This window comes from Kogia breviceps, chromosome 8, assembly GCF_026419965.1.
Source record: "Kogia breviceps isolate mKogBre1 chromosome 8, mKogBre1 haplotype 1, whole genome shotgun sequence".
Classification (NCBI taxonomy): Eukaryota; Metazoa; Chordata; class Mammalia; order Artiodactyla; family Physeteridae; genus Kogia; species Kogia breviceps.
Genome location: NC_081317.1, coordinates 55,987,111 through 56,009,576, shown reverse-complemented (window position 1 = coordinate 56,009,576; position 22,466 = coordinate 55,987,111). Strand labels below are relative to the sequence as shown.

General features: G+C 41.2%; 1 long non-coding RNA gene across 1 annotated transcript in view; it reads left to right on the top strand.

The window, feature by feature from the left end:
* The first annotated feature begins 311 nt into the window (after window positions 1-311).
* The window catches only part of LOC136794764 (uncharacterized), a 47,028-nt gene continuing 24,873 nt past the window's right edge, over window positions 312-22,466 (top strand). Inside the window, exons 1-2 of the long non-coding RNA XR_010841965.1 lie at window positions 312-422; window positions 1,750-1,876. This is a non-coding gene — a long non-coding RNA (uncharacterized lncRNA). The remainder of the gene's footprint in view (window positions 423-1,749; window positions 1,877-22,466) is intronic.

The window sequence follows — 22,466 nt, the reverse complement described above, 5'->3', positions numbered from 1 at the left end:
CTCAGATGGGATGAGTTGGAGGGTTCGGGAGTTCAGGGTTCCGAGCCTTGTCCACCTGGACGGCTCCATCCTAGTCCTCTGGGTCCCACTCTCCTGACTTTGACAGAAGGGAACTGTCAAGGCTGTATAATCAGTTTTCTTTGTAGCTTCGCCTCCTTGGCAGATTTTGAGTTGATTTCCAGTACAGTCCGCCCTACAGTTGCAGGAGATAAGGGTTGCCTAAGCGCCTCCCTGGAGGCCCTCTGTTTTTTACAGTTTATGGCTGGTTGACCTGTAGCTATCTTTTTTTTTTTTTTTTCCCAAGATATTCAAACAGTTACCAAAGCAACGAACACCACAGCCACAGCCGTCATAATTACCATTTCACTGTGCTGTTCAAGTGTTCTTCACCTTCCACCAGTGCCTAATCCTATTACCCCAAGGTAAGAGTTCATTGTGATGCTTTGTCCCTCAAATGGCCACCGTAAATGGGGCCCTTGCCCTCTGACCAGTGGGTAGGCAATCAGCTGCCAAATCCTACTCTGAGAGTTTGCTTTCCAGGACATTTCTGGTACTAACTTTCTTAGCCTGGTACCCCAATATCCAGAGACTGAAACGAAACCTTGCATGTGGGTGGGTTTGGAGGGAACTGTGATTCCAGGAAGCAGGAAATCAGGACAGGGAAGCAACCAAAGGCAAAGATACATTTTTGAGGTATTTTGCTGCTTTGCAATAGGTGTTTGATTCTACCAAGGAGAAATATTCTCTTGGGGAATGAAAGGGGTAAGCACTGATCTATTGGCCCCTATGCCCTACACTTCTGGGTTTCTCATGGCCATGTATAAGAGTGGTTCCCAAGGGGTGAGAGGTAAGCAGCCTTAACCCGAAGCAAGGCTCTGTCTCCCTGCATCTGTGCAAAGCTAGTCAAAGCTTGCATGGAAGTGGATGCTGCAGCTTTTTGGCTGGAGTAAGAAGTAGGGACAAGGGGATTTTGAAGTGCACACCATACCTACCCCGCACCTCATGCAACTTCTACTCAATCCATTTTTGCCCTTCTCTCCTCAGATCTTGCAGCTCTTGTTATATTCAAGGGATTATCTACCATGTTGGGATGAGCCCCTTACCTGGAGGAAGTATATTCTTGCTGGCATCTTTTTAGTCCCTGAACCAGCTTATTAAGCATATCCCCCTGCACAGCTTCTTCCTAAATACCTCCTCACCCGATTTGGTTATTTTGGATGACCCTTGGATATTTTTTGACCCTGAGTATTATATATCCCTCCTAATTTTGCTCAAAATGTCATTATTCATACTGTTATTGTTTCCGTTAATCTTGTTTTGTATGACATCCTGGAGGAGAACTGGAAATTTCTGTCTCATGCTGCCATGTTTATACTGGAATTCCTACTCTGATTCTTTTTTTTTTTTTTTTTTTTTGCGGTATGCGGGCCTCTCACTGTTGTGGCCTCTCCCGTTGCGGAGCACAGGCTCCGGACGCGCAGGCTCAGCGGCCATGGCTCACGGGCTCAGTTGCTCCGCGGCATGTGGGATCTTCCCGGACCAGGGCACGAACCCGCGTCTCCTGCATCGGCAGGCGGATTCTCAACCACTGCGCCACCAGGGAAGCCCCTTACTCTGATTCTTTTAATCACTCAGAGATGGAAATGTCAGGTCCCTGAGTGAGAGGCAAGGTAGAAGGTTTCACTCTCTCCTGTGTTACCATCCATGCAGGGCCAAACACTATTTAGATACTAACCTTGTTGATTTTAGCCCCTGCTGAAGGCAGGATGTTTCAATTGTCATCACAATCCTGGCTCCAGAGCTGGTGTGAGTCCCTTGGTGACGATCGGTGGGGCTTTGTCTGCACGCCCAGCCAAGCCTCCGTGGTAGCCACCAGGTGAGTGTTCCCTAGGAGTGGGGGAAGTACATGTTTGAGATATTTTATTATTTTTCCTCAGGGTAGAACATATAGGCCCGCAGTGATGTCTAATTGCAACTCTCTCACCTCATTTGTGGCAGATATCTCCCTGTGCTTTTATTACAGAAACATAAAAATCAAGCAAGCATGATTTCTAACCAAAGAGAGACTTTTAAACATTTTTTTCTCTCATTGCTGTGTATGAGTGGCCTGTTTCCTAAGAAAGGTCTCAAATGTTTCAAGTATCTTGTTAAAAAATCCACAGGCGATAGTCTGTCAATCCCTTCTGCTTCACAGAAGGAGGGATTTTTCCAAGGGTTTCCCATAGCTCCTGACATATATTATCTCATTTAATCCACACAACAAACCCAAGAGAAAGGTGTTGTCAGCCAGTTCTATATATGAAGGAACTGAGACTCAGAATTCTAACTCAAGTTTTTCTGACTCCAAAGCCCATACTCTCCTGGTACCATAGGACACAGCATTTCACATAACTTGTATTTTGTGGATGAGGAACCCAAGTCCCCAAATTCAAAACACACGACCCCCTCCATTTACTAGTTTTGTTATGTTGGGTAAACTACTTAAACTCTCTGCCTCATTTCTTTGTTTATAAAATGGGGATAAAATAATACCTACTTCATTGTTGTGGTAGGTTGTTGAGCATTAAATGAGTTAACATGTGAAGTGTTTAAAATAGAGTGACACAGGGAGCTCCCTGGCAGTCCAGTGGTTAGGACTCTGCGCTTTCACTGCTGAGGGCATGGGTTCGATCCCTGGTTGGGGAACTAAGATCCCACAAGCTGCATGGTGCAGCCAAATTAAAAAGTAAAATAAAATAGCGACACAGAGTGAGCATGCCATGTGGTTTAATAAAACCAAACCAAGGTTCTGGGACTAAAATCAATTCTTCTGACTCCTGCTCCAAAGTCTTCCTCTGTGAAACATCTCTGAAATGGTAACTAAAGTCAATGGGAAAATGCGTTATATTTTCCAAATGCTTTATGCACCCTCTTTCAGCAAATATTTACAACATTCAACAGTGACAATTTATGTCTTTGGTTATTTGGACATTGCAGTCAGTGTAGAATAATTCAAATCCATTCACTAGAAGACCATTTATTGTTCCTGCCAGAGAGAGAGCAGGAGCTCATAAGGTTGGAGCTAATTGATCTTTAAAGAATGGAGGTAACAAACTGGGGAGACCAGGTAAATGGGGGCTGGGCAGTCCAGACAAGCCATATTTGTCCTACCCATTGTAGTGGTGAAAGTCTTCACTGCAAGCGACAGTAACCTAAGGTGCACCAAAACAAAAACAAAGAAAGGAAGGAATTGGTACATGTGATTGGTAAGTTCAAGGATAGCACTCACTTCAGGCAAGACTAGATCTAGGTACTTGAGCAGTGTCATTGGAACTTACCCCATCTTTCTTCCGCCCTCATCTCTTCTTGTTTCTTGTTTCCTAATAATTTATTGGCTTCATTCTGTACTGCCAGAGACAACTCTTTGTACATCATGGGTAAGATAATTACTGACACATCCATGTCTTCATCCTTACAGGAAAGAGAGCACTTTCTCTTCAATATCCAAATAGAAAAATCTCATGGAAGAACACCAATTGGCCCTCCTTGGACCTGTGTCCATCCTTGGACCAGTCACTATGGTCCGGTCACTATTGTTAGTTGGATAGGGTCCCATGAGAGTCTCAGCCTTGGTCATTGCCCTCCCTCATGGAGTAGGAGAGTCAAGGCTTTAGGCTAGAGAAGAAATAGCTCTCCAATTAAAAGGGGAATACTAGACAAACAAAAATCAATCAATGTTTCTTGCCCTCTGTATACAATCTCAGGTTTTCTCAACTGTTTTCTTCTCCTATCCCCTCAAGTCTATTTCCAAACCGGTTTCTGGCTGTTGGTTTAATTTACCTTCCATAATCTCACCTTTAGACTTAATGTTTGCATGTGAACTCCAGACTCCTGACTCCTGTCTGCACCTCAAGGATTATGGCTCAGATGTGTTCTTCCACTCTTTCTGCTTTAGACAACAACTTTAAGTGAGATTTCCTTCCTTGGCAAATCCTATGGAGCCCAGATTCTAGCACCAGTTTCATCTTCCCAATTCCGTTGAGCTTCCCAGAATCAGAAATTTTGTGTGACATGAGGATATGTTTAGAGTACATTAGGACTTCCCTGGTGGCGCAGTGGTTAAGAATCCGCCTGCCAATGCAGGGGACACAGGTTCAACCCTGGCCCGGGAAGATCCCACATGCTGTGGAGCAGCTAAGCCCGTGCTCCACAACTACAGAGCCTGTGCTCTAGAGCCTGTGAGCCACAACTACTGAGCCCGCATGCCATACCTACTGAAGCCCACATTCCTAGAGCCCGTGCTCCTCAATGAGGGAAGCCACTGCAATGAGAAGTCCATGCACCACAATGATGAGCAGCCCACGCACGCAGCAACAGAGACCCAATGCAGCCAAAAAGATAAATAAATAATCATAGAGTACATGTGTCTGATTGTAAGTAGTAAGCCTTCAGTTTATATAACCCAATGAGATCTGGGATCTCAGGAACACTGGAATAGGAGGCACCCGAGGATTAACAGTGGATCAGAGTAAGAGCATTTCTGTAGCTCAGGACCATTTCTATAGGTCCTGGGAAAACTGTGGGACTTTGAGATTAAAAGGGAGCAGATTCACTCCAGGGTCGATAAGAAACATGAGGACATCAATACAGCTTCCTTTTACTGGGGGGAGGGGTTGATATGTCTCTTAAGACTCACTTAAACTGAAGGTTTCTTCTCTGTTTCTGTTGCAATTTGTTGAAGACACAGGATCATACATTTTATAGAGTGTTCTCAGTAATTTGGTATTTGGATCTAGACAAGTGACTTGATCAAATTCAAGCTTGAGTTTTTAGCAAGACTTCCTCTTAGGTAGTGTGTTCTTTCTTTAGGAGGCATTTAATCTTTGATCATATATATCTTTTTGTGATTTTGGCAGTCATTGAAAATCATTCTTTAGATACATTAATAGAAGTTGCAAAGTACTGATATTCTAATTCTGTCATTCCTTCTACGCTTATTTTCTAGAATACTTTTATAAAAAGAAACTTCCGTTTATCAACTATTTTTTTTTTTCCTAGTGATACACTGTATACAGGAAAGGCAGGATAACTTCTTGATTCCTTTTTCTGTTTTCCTGTTTTCAAGATAGTTAATTCATTAGCATTTCCAATAGTGACCAATAGATTTTGTAAGTATCATTATGAACTCATGGATCTAAACATATTTAATATGTTTCAGTTCATTGAAGTTATCCTTATTGATACTCAGATTGCCCCTATTTTGGCCAGTGTGAATCCCTTTAAGTTGGCATCTGAGTCCTTTTAATACAACCTTAGGAGTCTCTGCTAACTTCCGCCCTTTCTAGTGAAATGAGCTATATGGGCTCATCTGGTAGGTTTCTTGCCCCAAAACTGGAATTGGCCATTTCTTCAAGGAGCCCTGGTTCCTTGGAGTAGTATATCTCAAGACCACAGCTGAAGTGCTAGGGACTTATTTTACCTTCTGAATTAACAAGAAGGCAAAGTTATTCAATTACAATCTACTTAAGTAATATGAAGGCTCTGAAGGTTACTAGTTCTATGAAAAGGCCCTATAGATTTTCAGAAATTTTGGACAGTATATTAGTCAGGTTTCTCCAGAAAAATAGAAAATAGAACCAATAATCTGTCTATCCATCCATCCATCCGTCTATCCATCTACACATATATATAAAGAAGATTTTTAAATGAGGAATTGGCTCATATGATTATGGAGGCTAAGTCCCACAGTCTGCAGTCTACTAGCTAAAAACCCAGGAAAACCAGTGATGTAATTCCAGTCCCAGTCTGAAGGCCTGAGAACCAGGGAAGCTGATGGTGTGAATCCCAGTCCAAGGGAAGGAGAAAACTGAAGTCCAGTGTAAGTGGATAGGCAGGAAGGAAATGAATCCTCCTTCCTCTGCTATTTGTTCTCCAGATGCTCAGTGGATTAGATGACCACCCACATTGGGGAAGGCTGCCTACTGTAATGAATCCACACGTTCACATGCTCATCTCATCCAGAAGCACCCTTACAGACACACCCAGCAATAATGTTTCATCTGGCCCTGTGGCCCAGTCAAGTTGACACAAAAAATTAACATCACAGAGAGTATGTTTGGCAATATGGGTATGTTTAAATACTTTTGTGAAATGCCCACTAATTATCTCAAGAAGGTCTTCAGGGGCTTTTTAAAGATTCAGGCTCTTATCCTCCAGAAGGGTTAAAGCTGAGGTATGATGAGAGGCCCCTGGGAGTGCTGACTGGGTGAGATGTGCTAAATGAACAGAGAAATCAAACTGTGGTTCAAGTATAAGCCTGAAATTGAAGTCACTGGGCTAGATGCTTCAAATTGCAGGCATTGATTTGCAAGAGCAAGGTGTTTTTCACATGGGCAGCCCTATGTAATTGGTCTCAGGAGGACTGGCAGCTTGGATTTATTTATTTAACAATGGTTAAACATTCACCCAAGCAATGCTGGATATCAGCTAGTGGGAAAGCTATCACACAGGCTGAATAGGCCATATCAATCCATCTGCATGTTTTTTTGTTTGTTTGTTTATTTTACATGGGTGAACTGTGCAGAAAGCTAAATTTTAATCTCAGTGTACTTCATCTGAGTTCAGCTAGTTGTTGGTACTGTTCAGCCTACCGTGCTCTGACAGCCTGTTACAATTATGTCCACCATGGGGCTGGCTGGCCATTCCTGCAGGAGGTCTGGAATGCACCTTTCACTGGTCAAGTTCCTTCCCTGGACATGGCTGGAGGCTGTTCAAGTTGTGTAAAGAACCATACTCCCCTGTATGAGTGAGTTCATACCACCACCTCCCCTTTATCTTAAAAATATGGCATTTTATGTATTTTCTGATGCAGGTCAACTAGAGAGTTTTGGAATCTTTAGCTGAGGGAATTCTAGGCCTTGCACTCAGCATGTTAAGTGCATGAAGAGTTTGAGTGACACTTGTCCATACATCTGAAGGAGGTCATTGACTTTGCTTTCCAAAAATGATTCACTTCATTCTTCGGACCTGAAGATGGACAGTGGACTTTTCAGAAGGAACATCTAAGTCGCAGAGCTGATTGTCTTCTGGGTGAGAATGTCAAATTACTGTTGTATGTTTGGGGCTATCACCAATGTCAGACTAAGGATTTGGAGTGACTAAAATCAACTGATGGTCAGACCCTGATGTAGTGTGACATCATATTGTCCAGCTAACATTAATAATGTAACTCTTTTTATAAAAAGTTTATTTATTTTTATTTTTGGCTGCACTGGGTCTTCTTTGCTGAATGTGGGCTTTTCTCTAGTTGTGGCGAGCGGGGGCTACTCTTCGTTGTGGTGCATGGGCTTCTCATTGTGGTGGCTTCTCTTGTTGTGGAGCATGGACTCTAGGCACATGGGCTTCAGTAGTTGTGGCATGCGGGCTTAGTTGCTCTGCAGCGTGTGGGATCTTCCCAGACTAGGGCTTGAACCCATGTCCCTTGCATTGGCAGGCAGATTCTTAACCACTGCACCACCAGGGAAGCCCAATAATGCAACTCTTAAGTGATACCTATGCCATGTTTTAAAGTCTCTCTAGCTAGTGCAATACTGAGAAAGCATATTCCTATGGTATTTTTATTGAGGAGAAAGCATATTTCTATGGTATTTTTATTTAGGAGGTTGGCTACCATGCTTTTACTTCTGAGTAAGCACAGAAATTTCACCTTCACCTTACATCAATTTATGAAGGAGAGGAAGCTTATTTGGGTCAAAAAAATGACACAGACAAGTATATGTAAGAGTAGAATTTCTGGTGGGTAGATAAATGAATTATAAACAACATTGATTGAGAGCATATTATGTGATAGGAACAGCTCTAATATTTTACATGGATGGTTTCTCACACTTCCTATAACAACCCAGTTAGGTAAGAGCTGTTGTTGATCCTTGTCTTTGTCCATTCAGTCTGCTATAACAAAAATGCCACAGACTGGGTGACTTAAATAAAAACATTTATTTCTCACAGCTCTGGAGGCTGGGAAGTCCAAGACCAAGGCACCAGCAGATGGAGTGTCTGGTAAGAGGCTGCTTCCTGGTTCATAGAGATGGATATCTTCTCACTGTGTCCTCACAGGGCAGAAGGGGCAAGAAAGCTCTCTGGATTTTCCTTTATAAAGGCATTAATTCCATGAGGACTATACCCTCATGACCTAATCACCTCCCCAAAGCCTCACTGCCTAATGCTATCACTCTGAAAGTTAGGATTTCAACATATGAATTTGGGGAGGAAACAAATATTCAATCCATAATAACCCCCGTCTTGCAGCTGAGAAAACTGAGGTCCAGAGGAATTAAGTTATGCCGAGTACATGTTGTTTGCCAGAAACTGCTAAATATATTTTTTAATAGATCTTTATTGGAGTATAATTGCTTCACATTACTGTGTTAGATTCTGTTGAACAACAAAGTGAATCAGCTATATGCATACATATATCCCTATATCCCCTCCCTCGTGAGCTTCCCTCCCACCCTCCCTATCTCACCACTCTAGGTCATAGCAAAACACCCAGCTGACCTCCCTGTGCTATGCTGCTGCTTCCCACCAGCTAACTAGTTTTCATTTGGTAGTGTATATATGTCGCTGCCACTCTCACTTCGCCCCAGCTTCCCCCTCCCCTCCGCTATGTCCTCAAGCCCATTCTCTATGTCTACGTCTTTATTCCTGCCCTGCCACTAGGTTCATCAGTACCATTTTTTTTTTTTTTTTAAGAATCCATCTATATGTGTTAGCATACGTATTTGTTTTTCTCTTTCTGACTTACCTCACTCTGTATGACAGTCTCTAGGTCCATCCACCTCACTACAAATAACTCAATTTCATTTCTTTTTATGGCTGAGTAATACTCCATTGTATATATATGCCACATCTTTATCCATTCATCTGTCGATGGACACTTAAGTTGCTTCCATGTCCTGACTATTGTAAATAGAGCTGCAATGAACATTTTGGTACATGACTCTTTTTGAATTATAGTTTTCTCAGGGTATATGCCCAATAGTGGGATTGCTGGGTCGTATGATAGTTCTATTTTTAGTTTTTGGAGGAAACTCCATACTGTTCTCCATAGTGACTGTATCAATTTACATTCCCACCAACAGCGCAAGAGGGTTGCCTTTTCTCCACACCCTCTCCAGCATTTATTGTTTGTAGATTTTTTGATGATGGCCATTCTGACTGGTGTGAAGTGATACCTCATTGTAGTTTTGATTTGCATTTCTCTAATGATTAGTGATGTTGAGAATCCTTTAATATGTTTGTTGCCAATCTGTATATCTTCTTTGGAGAAATGTCTGTTTAGGTCTTCTGCCCATTTTTGGATTGGGTTGTTTGTTTTTTTGGTATTGAGCTGCATGAGCTGCTTGTAAATTTTGGACATTAATCCTTTATCAATTGCTTCATTTGAAAAAATATGTTCTCCCATTCTGAGGGTTTTCTTTTCCATCTTGTTTATGTTTTCCTTTGCTAAACAAAAGCTTTTAAGTTTATTAGGTCCCATTTGTTTATGTTTGTTTTTATTTCCATTTCTCTAGGATGTGGGTCAAAAAGGATCTTGCTGTGATTTATGTCATAGAGTGTTCTGCCTATTTTCCTCTAAGAATTTTATAGTGTCTGGCCTTACATTTAGATCTTCAATCCATTTTGAGTTTATTTTTATGTATGATGTTAGGGAGTGTTCTAAATTCATTCTTTTACATGTTGCTGCCCAGTTTTCCCAGCACCACTTATTGAAGAGGCTGTCTTTTCTCCATTGTATATTCTTGCCTCCTTTATCAAAAATAAGGTGACCATATGTGCTTGGGTTTATCTCTGGGCTTTCTATCCTGTTCCATTGATCTATACTTCTGTTTTTGTGCCAGTACCATACTGTCTTGATTACTGTAGCTTTGTAGTATAGTCTGAAGTCAGAGCGCCTAATTTCTCCAGCTCCATTTTTTTTTCTCAAGATTGCTTTGGCTATTCAGGGTCTTCTGTGTTCCATACATATTGTGAATTTTTTTATTCTAGTTCCGTAAAAAATGCCATTGGTAATTTGATAGGTATTGCATTGAATCTGTAGATTGTTTTGGGTAGTAGAGTCATTTTCACAATGTTGATTCTTCCAATCCAAGAACGTGGTATATCTCTCCATCTGTTTGTATAATCTTTAATTTCTTTCCTCAGTGTCTTATAGTTTTCTGCATACAGGTCTTTTGTCTCCTTAGGTAGGTTTATTCCTAGGTATTTTATTCTTTTTGTTGCAATGGTCAATGGGAGTTTTCCTTATTTTCTCTTTCAGATTTTTCATCATTACTGTACAGGATTGCAAGAGATTTCTGTGCATTAATTTTGTATCCTGCAACTTTACCAAATTCACTGATTACCTCTAGTAGTTTTCTGATAGCATCTTTAGGATACTCTATGTATACTATCATGTAATCTCCAAACAGTGACCACTTTACTTCTTCTTTTCTGATTTGGATTCCTTTTATTTCTTTTTCTTCTCTGATTGCTGTGGCTAAAACTTCCAAAACTATGTTGAATACTAGTGGTGAGAGAGGGCAAGCTTATCTTGTTTCTGATCTTAGTGGAAATGGTTTCAGTTTTTCACCATTGAGGATGATGTTGGCTGTGGGTTTGTCATATATGGCCTTTATTATGTTGAGGAAAGTTCCCTCTATGCCTCCTTTCTACAGGGTTTTTATCATAAATGGGTGTTGAATTTTGTCGAAAGCTTTTTCTGAATCTATTGAGATGATCATATGGTTTTTCTCCTTCAATTTGTTAATATGGTGTATCACGTTGATTGATTTGCATATATTGAAGAATCCTTGCATTCCTGGAATAAACCCCACTTGATCATGGTGTGGGATCCTTTTAATGTGCTGTTGTGTTGTTTGCTAGTATTTTGTTGAGGATTTTTGCATCTATGTTCATTAGTGATATGGCCTGTAGATTTCTTTCTTTGTGACATCTTTGTCTCGTTTTGGTATCAGGGTGATGGTGGCCTCGTAGAATGAGTTTGGGAGTGTTCCTCCCTCTGCTATACTTTGGAAGAGTTTGAGAAAGATAGGTGTTAGCTCTTCTCTAAATGTTTGATAGAATTCGCCTGTGAAGCCATCTGGTCCTGGACTTTAGTTTGTTGGAAGATTTTTAATCACAGTTTCAATTTCAGTGCTTGTGATTGGTCTGTTCATATTTTCTATTTCTTCCTGGTTGAGTCTCAGCAGGTTCTGCATTTCTAAGAATTTGTGCATTTCTTCCAGGTCATCCATTTATTGGCATAGAGTTGCTTGTAGTAATCTCTCATGACCTTTTGTATTTCTGCAGTGTCACTTGTTACTTCTCCTTTTTCATTTCTAATTCTGTTGATTTGAGTCTTCTTCCTTTTTTCTTGATGAGTCTGGCTAATGGTTTATCAATTTTGTTTATCTTCTCAAAGAACCAGCTTTTAGTTTTATTGATCCTTGCTATTGTTTCATTCATTTCTTTTTTATTTATTTGTGATCTGATCTTTGTGATTTCTTTCCTTCTGCTAACTTTGGTTTTTTTTTTTTTTTTTTTTTTTTTTTTTTTTTTTTTTTTTTGTCTTTCTGTAATTGCTTTAGGTGGAAGGTTAGGTTGTTTATTTGAGATGTTTCTTGTTTCTTGAGGTAGGATTGTATTGCTATAAACTTCCCTCTAAGAAGTGCTTTTGCTGCATCCCAAAGGTTTTGTGTCATCATGTTTCCATTGTCATTTGTTTGTAGGTATTTTTTGATTTCCTCTGATTTGTTCTTGGTTATTTTATCTCTTGGTTATTTAGTAATGTGTTGTTTAGCCCCATGTGTTTGTATTTTTTACAGATTTTTTCCTGTAATTGATATCTAGTCTCATAACGTTGTGTTTGGAAAAGATACTTGATATGATTTCAATTTTCTTAAATTTACCAAGGCTTGATTTGTGACCCAAGATATGATCTATCCAGAAGAATGTTGCATAAGCACTTGAGAAGAAAGTGCATTCTGTTGTTTTTGGATGGAATGTCCTATAAATATCAGTTAAGTCCATCTTGTTTAATGTATCATTTAAAGCTTGTGTTTCGTTATTTATTTTCATTTTGGTTGATATGTCTATTGATGAAAGTGGGGTGTTAAAATCCCCTACTATGATTGTGTTACTGTCCATTTCCCCTTTTATGGCTGTTAGCATTTGCCTTATGTATTGAGGTGCTCCTATGTTGGGTGCATAAATATTTACAATTGTTATAGCTTCTTCTTAACTTGATCCCTTGATCATTATGTAGTGTCCTTCTTTGTCTCTTGTAATGGTCTTTGTTTTAAAGTCTCTGTCTGATATGAGAATTGCTACTCCAGCTTTCTTTTTATTTCCATTTGCATGGAATATCTTTTTCCATCCCCTCACTTTCAGTCTGGATGTGTCCCTAGGTCTGAAGTGGGTCTCTTTTAGAGAGCATGTATGGGTCTTGTTTTTGTATCCGTTCAGCCAGTCTGTGTCTTTTGGTTGGGGCATTTAATCTGTTTACATTCAAGGTTATTATCGATATGCATATTCCTGTTACCATTTTGCTAATTGTTTTGGGTTTGTTTCTGTGGGTCTTTTTCTTTTCTCATGTTTCCCATCTAGAGAATTTTCTTTAGCATTGTTGTAAAGCTGGTTTGGTGATGCTGAATTCTCTTAGCTTTTGCTTGTCTGAAAAGCTTTTGATTTCTCCACCAAATCTGAATGGGATCCTTGATGGGCAGAGTACTCTTGATTGTAGGTTTTTCTCTTTCATCACTTTAAATGTGTCCTGCCACTCCTTTCTGGCTTGCAGACTTTCTGCTGAAAGATCAGCTGTTAACCTTCTGGGGATTCCTTTGTATGTTATTTGTTGTTTTTCCCTTGCTGCTTCTAATATTTTTTCTTTGTATTTAATTTTTGATAGTTTGATTAATATGTGTCTTGTCATGTTTCTTCTGTATCCTGTATGGGACTCTCTGTTCTTCCTGGACTTGACTGACTTTTTCCTTTCCCACATTAGGGACGTTTTCTACTATAATCTCTTCAAATATTTTTTCAGTCCCTTTCTTTTTCTCTTCTCCTTCTGGGACCCCTATAATTCGAATGTTGGTGTGTTTAATGTTGTCCCAGAGGTCTCTGAGACTGTCCTCAGTTCTTTTCATTATTTTTTCATATTCTGCTCTGCAGTAGTTATTTCCACTATTTTATCTTCCAGGTCACTTATCTGTTCTTCTGCCTCAGTTATTCTGCTATTGATTCCTTCTAGGGAATTTTTAATTTCATTGATTGTGTTGTTCATCATTGTGTGTTTGCTCTTTAGTTATTTTGGTCCTTGTTAAATGTTTCTTGTATTTTCTCCCTTCTATTTCCAAGGTTTTGGATCATCTTTACTATCATTACTCTGATTTCTTTTTCAGGTAGACTGCCTATTTCCTCTTCATTTGTTTGGTCTGGTGGGTTTTTACCTTGCTCCTTCATCAGTTGTGTGTTCCTCTGTCTTCTCATTTTGCTTAACTTACTATGCTTGGGGTCTCCTTTTCACAGGCTGCAGGTTTGTAGTTCCCATTGTTTTTGGTGTCTGCCCCCAGTGGTTAAGGTTGGTTCAGTAGGTTATGCAGGCTTCCTTGTGGAGGGGACTGGTGCCTGTGTTCTGGTGGATGAGGCTGGATCTTGTCTTTCTGGTGGGCAGGACTGTGTCCAGTGGTGTGTTTTGGGGTGTCTGTGACCTTATTATGATTTTAGGCAGCCTCTCTGCTATTGGGTGGTGTTGTGTTCCTGTGTTGCTAGTTGTTTGGCATAGGGTTTCCAGCACTGTAGCTTGCTGGTCATTGAGCAGAGCTGGGTCTTAACTTTAAGATGGGGATCCCTAGGAGAGCTTTCACTATTTGATATTACATGGAGTGGGGAGGTCTCTGGTGGACCAGTGTCCTGAACTTGGCTCTCCCACCTCAGAGGCACTGGCCTGACAACTGGACAGAGCACCAAGACCCTGTCAGCCACATGGCACAGATGGCTCTCCTCTGCGGCTCTGAAGCTTCCCCCCTCCGTCACCTGCAGTCTCCACCCATGAAGGGGCTTCATGGTGTGTGGAAACTTTTCCTCCTTCACATCTCCCTCCCAGTGGTGCAGGTCCTGTCCCTATTCTTTTGTCTCTGTTTTTTCTTCTTTTTTGCCCTACCCAGGTACATGGGGAGTTTCTTGCCTTTTGGGAGGTCTGTCTGAGGTCTTCTGCCAGTGTTCAGTAGGTGTTCTGTAGGGGTTGTTCCACATGTAGATGTATTTCTGATGTATTTGTGGGGAGGAAGCTGATCTCCATGTCTTATTCCTCCACCATCTTGAAGAACTCCCCAAGAGCTGTTTTTAATTCAGGGTCTTTTGTTTTTCTATATAAATTTTAGAATTATTTGCTCTAATTCTGTGAAAAATGTCATGGGTATATTGATAGGGATTGCATTAAATCTGTAAATTGCTTTGGGTCTTATGGCCATTGTAACAATAGGAATTCTTCCAATCCAAGAGCATGGGATATCTTTACATTTCTTTGAATCATATTAAATTTCCTTCATCAGAGTTTTATAGTTTTTAGAGTATAGGTCTTTCACCTCCCAGGAATTTTGTTTTGATGTGATTTTAAACAGGATTGTTTTTATTTTTTTTAATTTTAATTTTTTAAAACATCTTTATTGGAGTATAACTGTTTTACAATAGTGTGTTAGTTTTTCTTTTACAACAAAGTGAATCAGTTATACATATACATATGTTCCCATATCTCTTCCCTCTTGAGTCACCCTCTCTCCCACCCTCCCTATACCACCCCTCTAGGTGGTCACAAAGCACAGAAGTGATCTCGCTGTGCTATGCGGCAGCTTCCCACTAGCTATCTAATTTACATTTGGTAGTGTATATATGTCCCTGCCACTCTCTCACTTTGTCACAGCTTACCCTTCCCCCTCCCCATAACAGGATTGTTTTTATACTTTCTCTTGCTGATATTTCATTATTAGTGTATATAAATGCATGGATTAACAGACACAAGCCACTATGTTTATATAATAGATTAGCAACAAGGATATACTGTGGAGCGTGGAGAATTATACCCATTATCTTGTACAAACCTATAATAGAGTATAATCTGCAAAAATACTGAATCACTGTGCTATGTACTTGAAACTAACACAGTCTTGTAAATCAACTGTACTTCATTTAAAAGAAAGAGCAGTTGTCACAGTTTTCAACTCCTAGAGCCCTTGAGCATGTTCTCTGTCACCTCCCTGCCTCTGCCTTCATAGATCCATCACCTGGAATCTAACTCCCCATATGTACACAACACTGCCTTCACTGGCTACCTCCTAGCCCTTTACAAACCTCGGCTCAGATATCAACTCTCCCCCCTGCCCACTGGATTATATGTCCAGCGTGTGTTTTGAATTACATCATTTATCCTACTCTAATTCCAAATTTCCATTCCTCATAGCAATCTTCAACCCCCTTGAAAGCTGGGACTGAGGGTTTTTTTCCCCCTATTATAGCCACAGTCCATTTTCTTTGAAGGGGCTGAAATATTTTTAATAATCCCATTTGTGGATTTGAATATAAAGCCGCTTCTTCTTTGTGGTTTTTCCCCATGGTTTGGTTAGCTGCCCATAGCCAGTAGAGGGCACTCTGGCATTTGACTAGAGTGCCCTTTGGTGGTAGTTTGATTCCTTCAGCATTAAGCTTGCTTTTATTTTCATTTTCCCCCAAAGAGGTGCTGATCTGAAGTTTCTTAATCAAGAGACTGAAATCATACATTAGATATTTAAAGTTATATCTTGTTTGTGTAATGCATCCAAAGAATATATTGGGGTCATGTAGAGTGATGGCACACTTTCACTTAATCGTCTGAGGTTTATTGCTGAATCCACGCAGCCTCGAAAATTCCCCTCCTTAGGCAGAGTGGGTGCAGCTGTTGAGTTCTTGACAGTAGCTGAAGGGGTCTGAAGAGCATAATATGGTGTCTTGCAAATGTACTAACCTTTCAGGGCTCCAAAGCCTGCTCCACCCCTCACTTAGGCCAGGTTGGCCTAGGGTGGTCTTGATGAGTTGTGATAGTAAAAGTGAATATTATTTGAGGAATGGAAGGGGAATGAGTCTGGTTTAGGAAGTGAGAGTAATGGGTCGTTCATTCATCCAGCCAGTCTTTCACGTGTTTAATTAATATTTGAGAACCTACTATGTACCCAATGCTATACTGGACTACAGCAATAAATAAAACATGTTAAGTCCCTGACCTCATGGAGCTTATGTTCCAGGGAGGGATATAAAATTAAATTTTAAAATATATAATAAAATATAAGGAAAAATCCCACGGTGGGGGGGAAATACAGCATGCTGAAGGGTTAGGGAAACAAAGAGGGTGACGTTTTAGGTGTGTGCCATAGAGGGGAGAACATTCCAGACAGAGAGTTCAGGAAATGCAGAGACCCCAAAGCAGAGAGGGCCTGGTGAGCTGAAGGCATGGAAAGAGGCCAGAGGAGCTGGAGCAGGGCTGTGTGGCAAAGGTGGTGGAAGATGAGGTCGGGGAGGTAGCAGGGGTAGGGCAGGGAGAGCTGGGGGGCATGGTTAGGATTGGGATTTTCTTCGCAGTGTGATAAGAAACCATGGGACGGATGGTCAATAGTGGAAGCAGGGAGAACAGCCTGGGGGTTAATGCAGAGTCCAGGCAAGAGGTGCTGGTGGCCAGACCACGGTGGCAGTGGCTGAGGTGGTATGTAGTGGTCAAATTAGGCTGTATTTGAAAAACTTTAAAGACAGAGTTCCTGAGATTTGTGATGGATTGATTATATGAAATGTATATAAGAGAGAAAGTGGCCAAATCCAGGGTCTCGTTTTCCCCTTTCTTTTTCTTTTTTTAAAAAAATAAATTTGTTTATTTTATTTATTTATTTTTGGCTGCACTGGGTCTTCATTGCTGCCTGCGGGCTTTCTCTAGTTGTGACAAGGGGGGGCTACTCTTCCTTGCAGAGCACAGGCTCTAGGCACATGAGCTTCAGTAGTTGTGGCACACAGGCTCAGTAGTTGTGGCTCATGGGCTCTAGAGCGTAGGCTCAGTAGTTGTGGCGCACAGTCTTAGTTGCTCTGCAGCATGTGGGATCTTCCCAGATCAGAGCTCAAACCTGTGTCACAGGCAGATTCTTAACCACTGTACCACCAGGGAGACCCCTCCCCTTTCTTTTCTGAGGATGCATTTAAACTGAAGCCAAACTAGTCACCATCCATCTTAAGCTCTTGTATCCCTAACACCAAGCCTAGCACTGAACAGCTGTCGTTTATGCTGCTGTTAACAGTGAGGATTTCTTTTTTTTTTCTTTATTTATTTTGGCTGCGCTGGGTCTTAAACGCGGAATCTTTAGTTGTAGCGTGTGGACTCTTAGTTGTGACATGCATGTGGGATCTAGTTCCCTGACCAGGAGATCGAACCTGGGCCCCCTGCACTGGGAGCTCAGAGTCTTACCCACTGGACCACCAGGGAAGTCCCAACAGTGAGGATTTCTGATTTCAAATAACAGGACTTCAGCATAGGGGCTTCCTTCATTGTTCTATGATTGACAGCAGTCTGTTCATCAGGTTTGGATGATCTGCGAGGTGTAACATGAGCACCAAGTGTTTTTCCCGTTGCGGCCTCTGTTTCCCCCAATCCTCTTTCTGCTCTTTTATCTAGAATGAAGCATTTCATTTTGTTAGCTGAAGAAAGCCACCTTTAAATTTTTCATCCCTATACCCCAAGAAAGAACATTTTATATCCCTTCTGAAAAAGTGCAATGAAACCTCAATGTGGCATTTGTCATTATTTCGAGTCAGGTTGGCAAGAATCTCCGTGATCAGGGCAGATTTTAATTCTTCTGGGCTCTGTGCCTGTAATTCAGAGAGCTGCCACCAAGTGGCACAAAGTCTAACGGGCTAGGCCTCTCTGGGTACAGGTAGGAATGGAGAGCAAACTCCAGGCTTTTTTTTTTAACTCAAGAACTTGCAGTTTATAGAGATTAACCTCATTTAAAAGTATACCCAATAACTTGTAAAGAATAATAGCACAATAATTCATAACGAAAAAGCCTGTCTTTTAAATGTTTCCCATCTCTCACCTTCTCTGCAGCTCACTGCCTGTTTTAGGTCCCCTCCTCATCATGTCATGTCTCCCCCATTCCCACATCACCAACCTCCTAATTGCATTCCCTGCTCCTCACCAACCCTACCCAGTCTTTTATTTTTTACCTCCAAAATGATCTCTCTAAATCACAAGTTTGATCTCATCACTCTCCCCCTCAACACTTTGCCTCCCATTGTCTACAGAATAAATCCCAAACTTCAAGCTCTTCATAATCTGGCCCAATTGACCTTCACATCTGCATCTTCTCCCACCCCATCTTTTCAACCCTATGTTCTCTTGGTACTGGCCACACTCGTGTTCCTTTAGTAAGATGTACATTCAAGCCTTTGCTTTTCTCCATGCTGTTCCTTCTGCCTGGAATGCTCTTTCCTTTTTCCCTGGAAACTTCATCCTGATTCTCCAAGCCTCTGCTCAAAGCACCTTCTCTGTTAAGATCTTACACAGTGTACTCATGACAGGCTCTCCTGGTGCTGCCATAGCAGTTTTTACAACCCCCTGTGCCTCTATTCTAGTGCAGAGGCTAATCACCAAAGCTGCTTTTTGTTGGTGGCTTTCTATGTGCCAGGGAATCCTTAAGGTCCTTTGTCTTAACAGTAACGTGGATATATGTCTCCCATGCAGGATGGCTTGAAGATCAAGGTTTGCTTACATTCTGTAACTTTTCAGAGTTGACTAATATACCAGAGGCACAGCAAATGCTTATAAATTTCCCATCGATTAAAGACCCAAAGATTTTGGTTTTGATCTTGTGGATTCTCAAGCACCACCTGGTGATTGTAAGAATTCCTGTAAGAGTTTTTAAGAGTTCCCATAAGAATTCTGACAAGACTAAAATATGCACCTTTTCACAGGGATGTGGTTTGGGGAATGCCTCACTTTATAAACCATGGGCTATAAACCACAGAGGGAAAACCCGGTCACCCCTCTCTCTTATTAAGAGCATTTCCAACTTTCTGACAATCATTGTAGATTTAACATGTTTTGGATAATAAGATGAAATGTAATCAAGTTACCCAAAGTGTTGTGAGGTTCTAGTCACATGTGTGCTAAATGAATAACTCAGTTATTGTCTTCCCTTCCCCTCCTCCCTTGTGTAATTTTAAATGTTTTAGGAGTTCTAGTACAAAAATAGAGAGCAAGTGAAAATTTTTCCCTTCACTCTGAAAAGTTTCAAGGGTTACTAGGAGTTTCTCTACAGTTTGTTGGAATGTAAGAACATCACAGATACAGGGAATTGTATGGATTCACTTACTTCTCATGTCATTTTGGACTGAGAAGGGTAGAACATTTGCAGACACCTGTTTGTTCTTGTAACTGCAGGGCAAAGAGGCCGATCTAAATGTCTACCATGGGAAATGGAGTGGGAAGGGTTATTCTCTCCGTGAGAGAAAGGGTAGGTGAAAAATATGGAGATAGTTAGATGATAGACTGATCGATAGATGTATATTCAGGCCCTTCCATGCCTGGATTAAGACTCTTAAACAATGTGTGGAGACCAAAATTAATGCCTGTCTCTGGGATGAGTGCCCTGAATATGCAGAGATAACCTGCTGAAAACCAAAGTGGTATGATCTAGTTTGGGGTCAGAAGGGAAAAGTAATTTTTTTTTTTTTTTTTTTGGTGGTATGCGGGCCTCTCACCGCTGCGGCCTCTCCCGTTGCGGAGCACAGGCTCCAGACGCGCAGGCTCAGCGGCCATGGCTCACGGGCCCAGCCGCTCCGTGGCATGTGGGATCTTCCCGGACCAGGGCACAAACCCGTGTCCCCTGCATCGGCAGGCGGACTCTCAACCATTGCGCCACCAGGGAATCCTGGAAAAGTAATTTTTAGTGTAAACCTGGGTGGTAGCATTCAGCTGTTTTCCAAACCAATCCCAAGAATCTTGGACCTAAATTCCTCAAGACTGGAGACTAAAATACCAGGGCATATTCCTGTCCTGGAGCCTAATAAGGAGCCACAAATACTAGTGTAAAGTAAAGCCTTCCTCATCAACTCCAGAAAAGGAAATAGTCCTAGAAGGGAATCGACAGTAGTTACAAAGGAAGCCCCCAGGGGGCAAGAAAAGAGCACCATCAATGGCAGTGGTCAAACCTCAGTGGACACTTTAGGGGAATGAAATATGTGACTAACCTGGGAAAAGGGTAACTTCAGGGGTCTTGGATTTCCACTCATTTTACTGGGTGTCCAACAGAAAAACATATCCATCAGGTATGCTGCCCAGCCATTTTGCCCAGACACAGTTCATACTGACTAATCTGGTGTGTGAACACACTGGGGGAAAGTGTAGCTTGTAAGCATTTCCCTACAGCTCTTGCTATGTTGTACTATAATGTGTTGTTTGTGTGTCTGTCTCTCTTGCCAGATTGTGAACTATTAGGGAGAAAGAAGTAAGCATTATTCATTCTTGTACCTCTAGTTCCTAACTTAGAAACTGCACTGCCAGTTGATCAACAAATCCTGGTGAATGAATGAATTTCTGAATGAATCAGTGAGTGAATGGATGAGGACATGGTTTGGCCTTCTCTCTGCTCCTGAAGCCTGACTCCACATGCTGCTTCCTAAAAAGTATTTCATGATTGCTGAGAAAGTCCTTTGCATTTTAAAGCACAGTCCTTTAAAGCACAGTCCTTTGCATTTTAAAGGTGCAGGATTGAGAATAATTGCTTATCTATGCAGACAGGGCTGGAAAGAACTGATTCATGGTTTGCAGGTCCCTTCAGTAGGCACAAACAAGACTTTTCTTTGATATGTGTCTCCAAATGCTCTCTACAGACTCAGCCCAGATTCCCATAGTTCAGATATTGGACCAAAACACCATCCACCTTTAATTCAATTCTTTCATCAATAGTTGATATGATTTTCAGGCTCTGGGAATGAGTGAACCAAAGGGTGCTGTGAAGAAATGTACGGGGACCCTGTAACAACTTCCCGTGTGGAACCATGTCCATCTATATGAAATTCAGTTCAGATTAAGCAAGTTACCAGGGTATTGTTTGTTTTGGTTTTGTTTGTTTGCTTTGCTTTGTTTTATTGTAAGCTTGTTATCATCATCATCAAACACCTGTGAGGGCAATTTAGGTTTCAAATAAGCAAACCACAAATACAGGCAAGCACGTAAGTGTATTGAAGAACAGAAAGTTGGTGGAAATAGTTACCCTTTCAGACTCAATCTCTGTGTGAATGAACACTAAATGAAGAGAACTCAGAGATGAGTCTTTTCATGATAAACATCTTTGTATTTTACTAAGAACTTGGAAATAACTTACCTCTATGGATGGGCTATAAAGAGTCCCTGAACCTCTGGTAGCAAAAAACCAAAAACAAACAAAACAAAACAGAAACCAAAAAACTCACTCTTGTTTCTAGGATCATAAATTAGTTGACAAGTTTTTGTGATTCCAGAGGACTGAGAACATTTTATCATGGTGCATTTACTTTAGAATGTACTGGGGTGGAATTATTTTGGTCCATAGCTGTGTTTTTACACTTTACAATTACCCCACTATGCTAAATTAATTTAAAAGTAATTAGATTTGAATGATTTAAGTTATGGTGATTAAGATTTCTATAAGGTTTGCAAGTCTCTGACATTTAAGCTTCTACAAGATACTGTGGCACTTGCATCTTGTGGAAAGTGATTTATAGATGGTTAGGTGACCCAAGAAGTTCAGGACCTACCTTTCCCTAACCTCCAGTCCCCCTGGAATCTGAGGGAGAAGATGAGGATGACAAGCAAAGGGCTGGTTGGCGCCTGACCTGGTATGGAGCTTGGCCAGCTCATGGACTGAGTGTCTCTCTCACCTGAAGTGTGCTGGCTGAAGGTCCAGCTCCACAGCAGAAGAGGAGGCTTCCTCAGCTCCCTTTAACCCTGTCCACACTGAAATCTCAGGTCTCTGAAGGTTACCCTTAAGGGGGAGGAAGGGCAAGCGCAAGGAAAAGTATTCCAAGAAAGAGGAGGAGCCGAATGCTGCAGGAAGCTTTCTAAGCACGAACTCCCCATTCACCTGAAGAAGGCTGTTGAGTCAGTCCACCATCTAGGAATTCCATGGGGCTGCCAAGGTGGAGGGAGCTAATGGCGACAAAAAAGGGAGCAAGAGCTGCCACCAGAAAACAAACCAAAAAAATGTTTTTGTCTGTTTTCGTATAAGACTTTTTCATAAACATGGTGTTGTCCCTGGGCTTACTTTTCTGTAAATGGAGAAATGACTCATATCATCTAATCATTTCTATCCAAAGTTAGTGTTGTATTCATGATGGACTTTGTAGTCTTTGGACTAAATATGCTTTATAGGGATCAAATAATTATATGGAAACAGCCA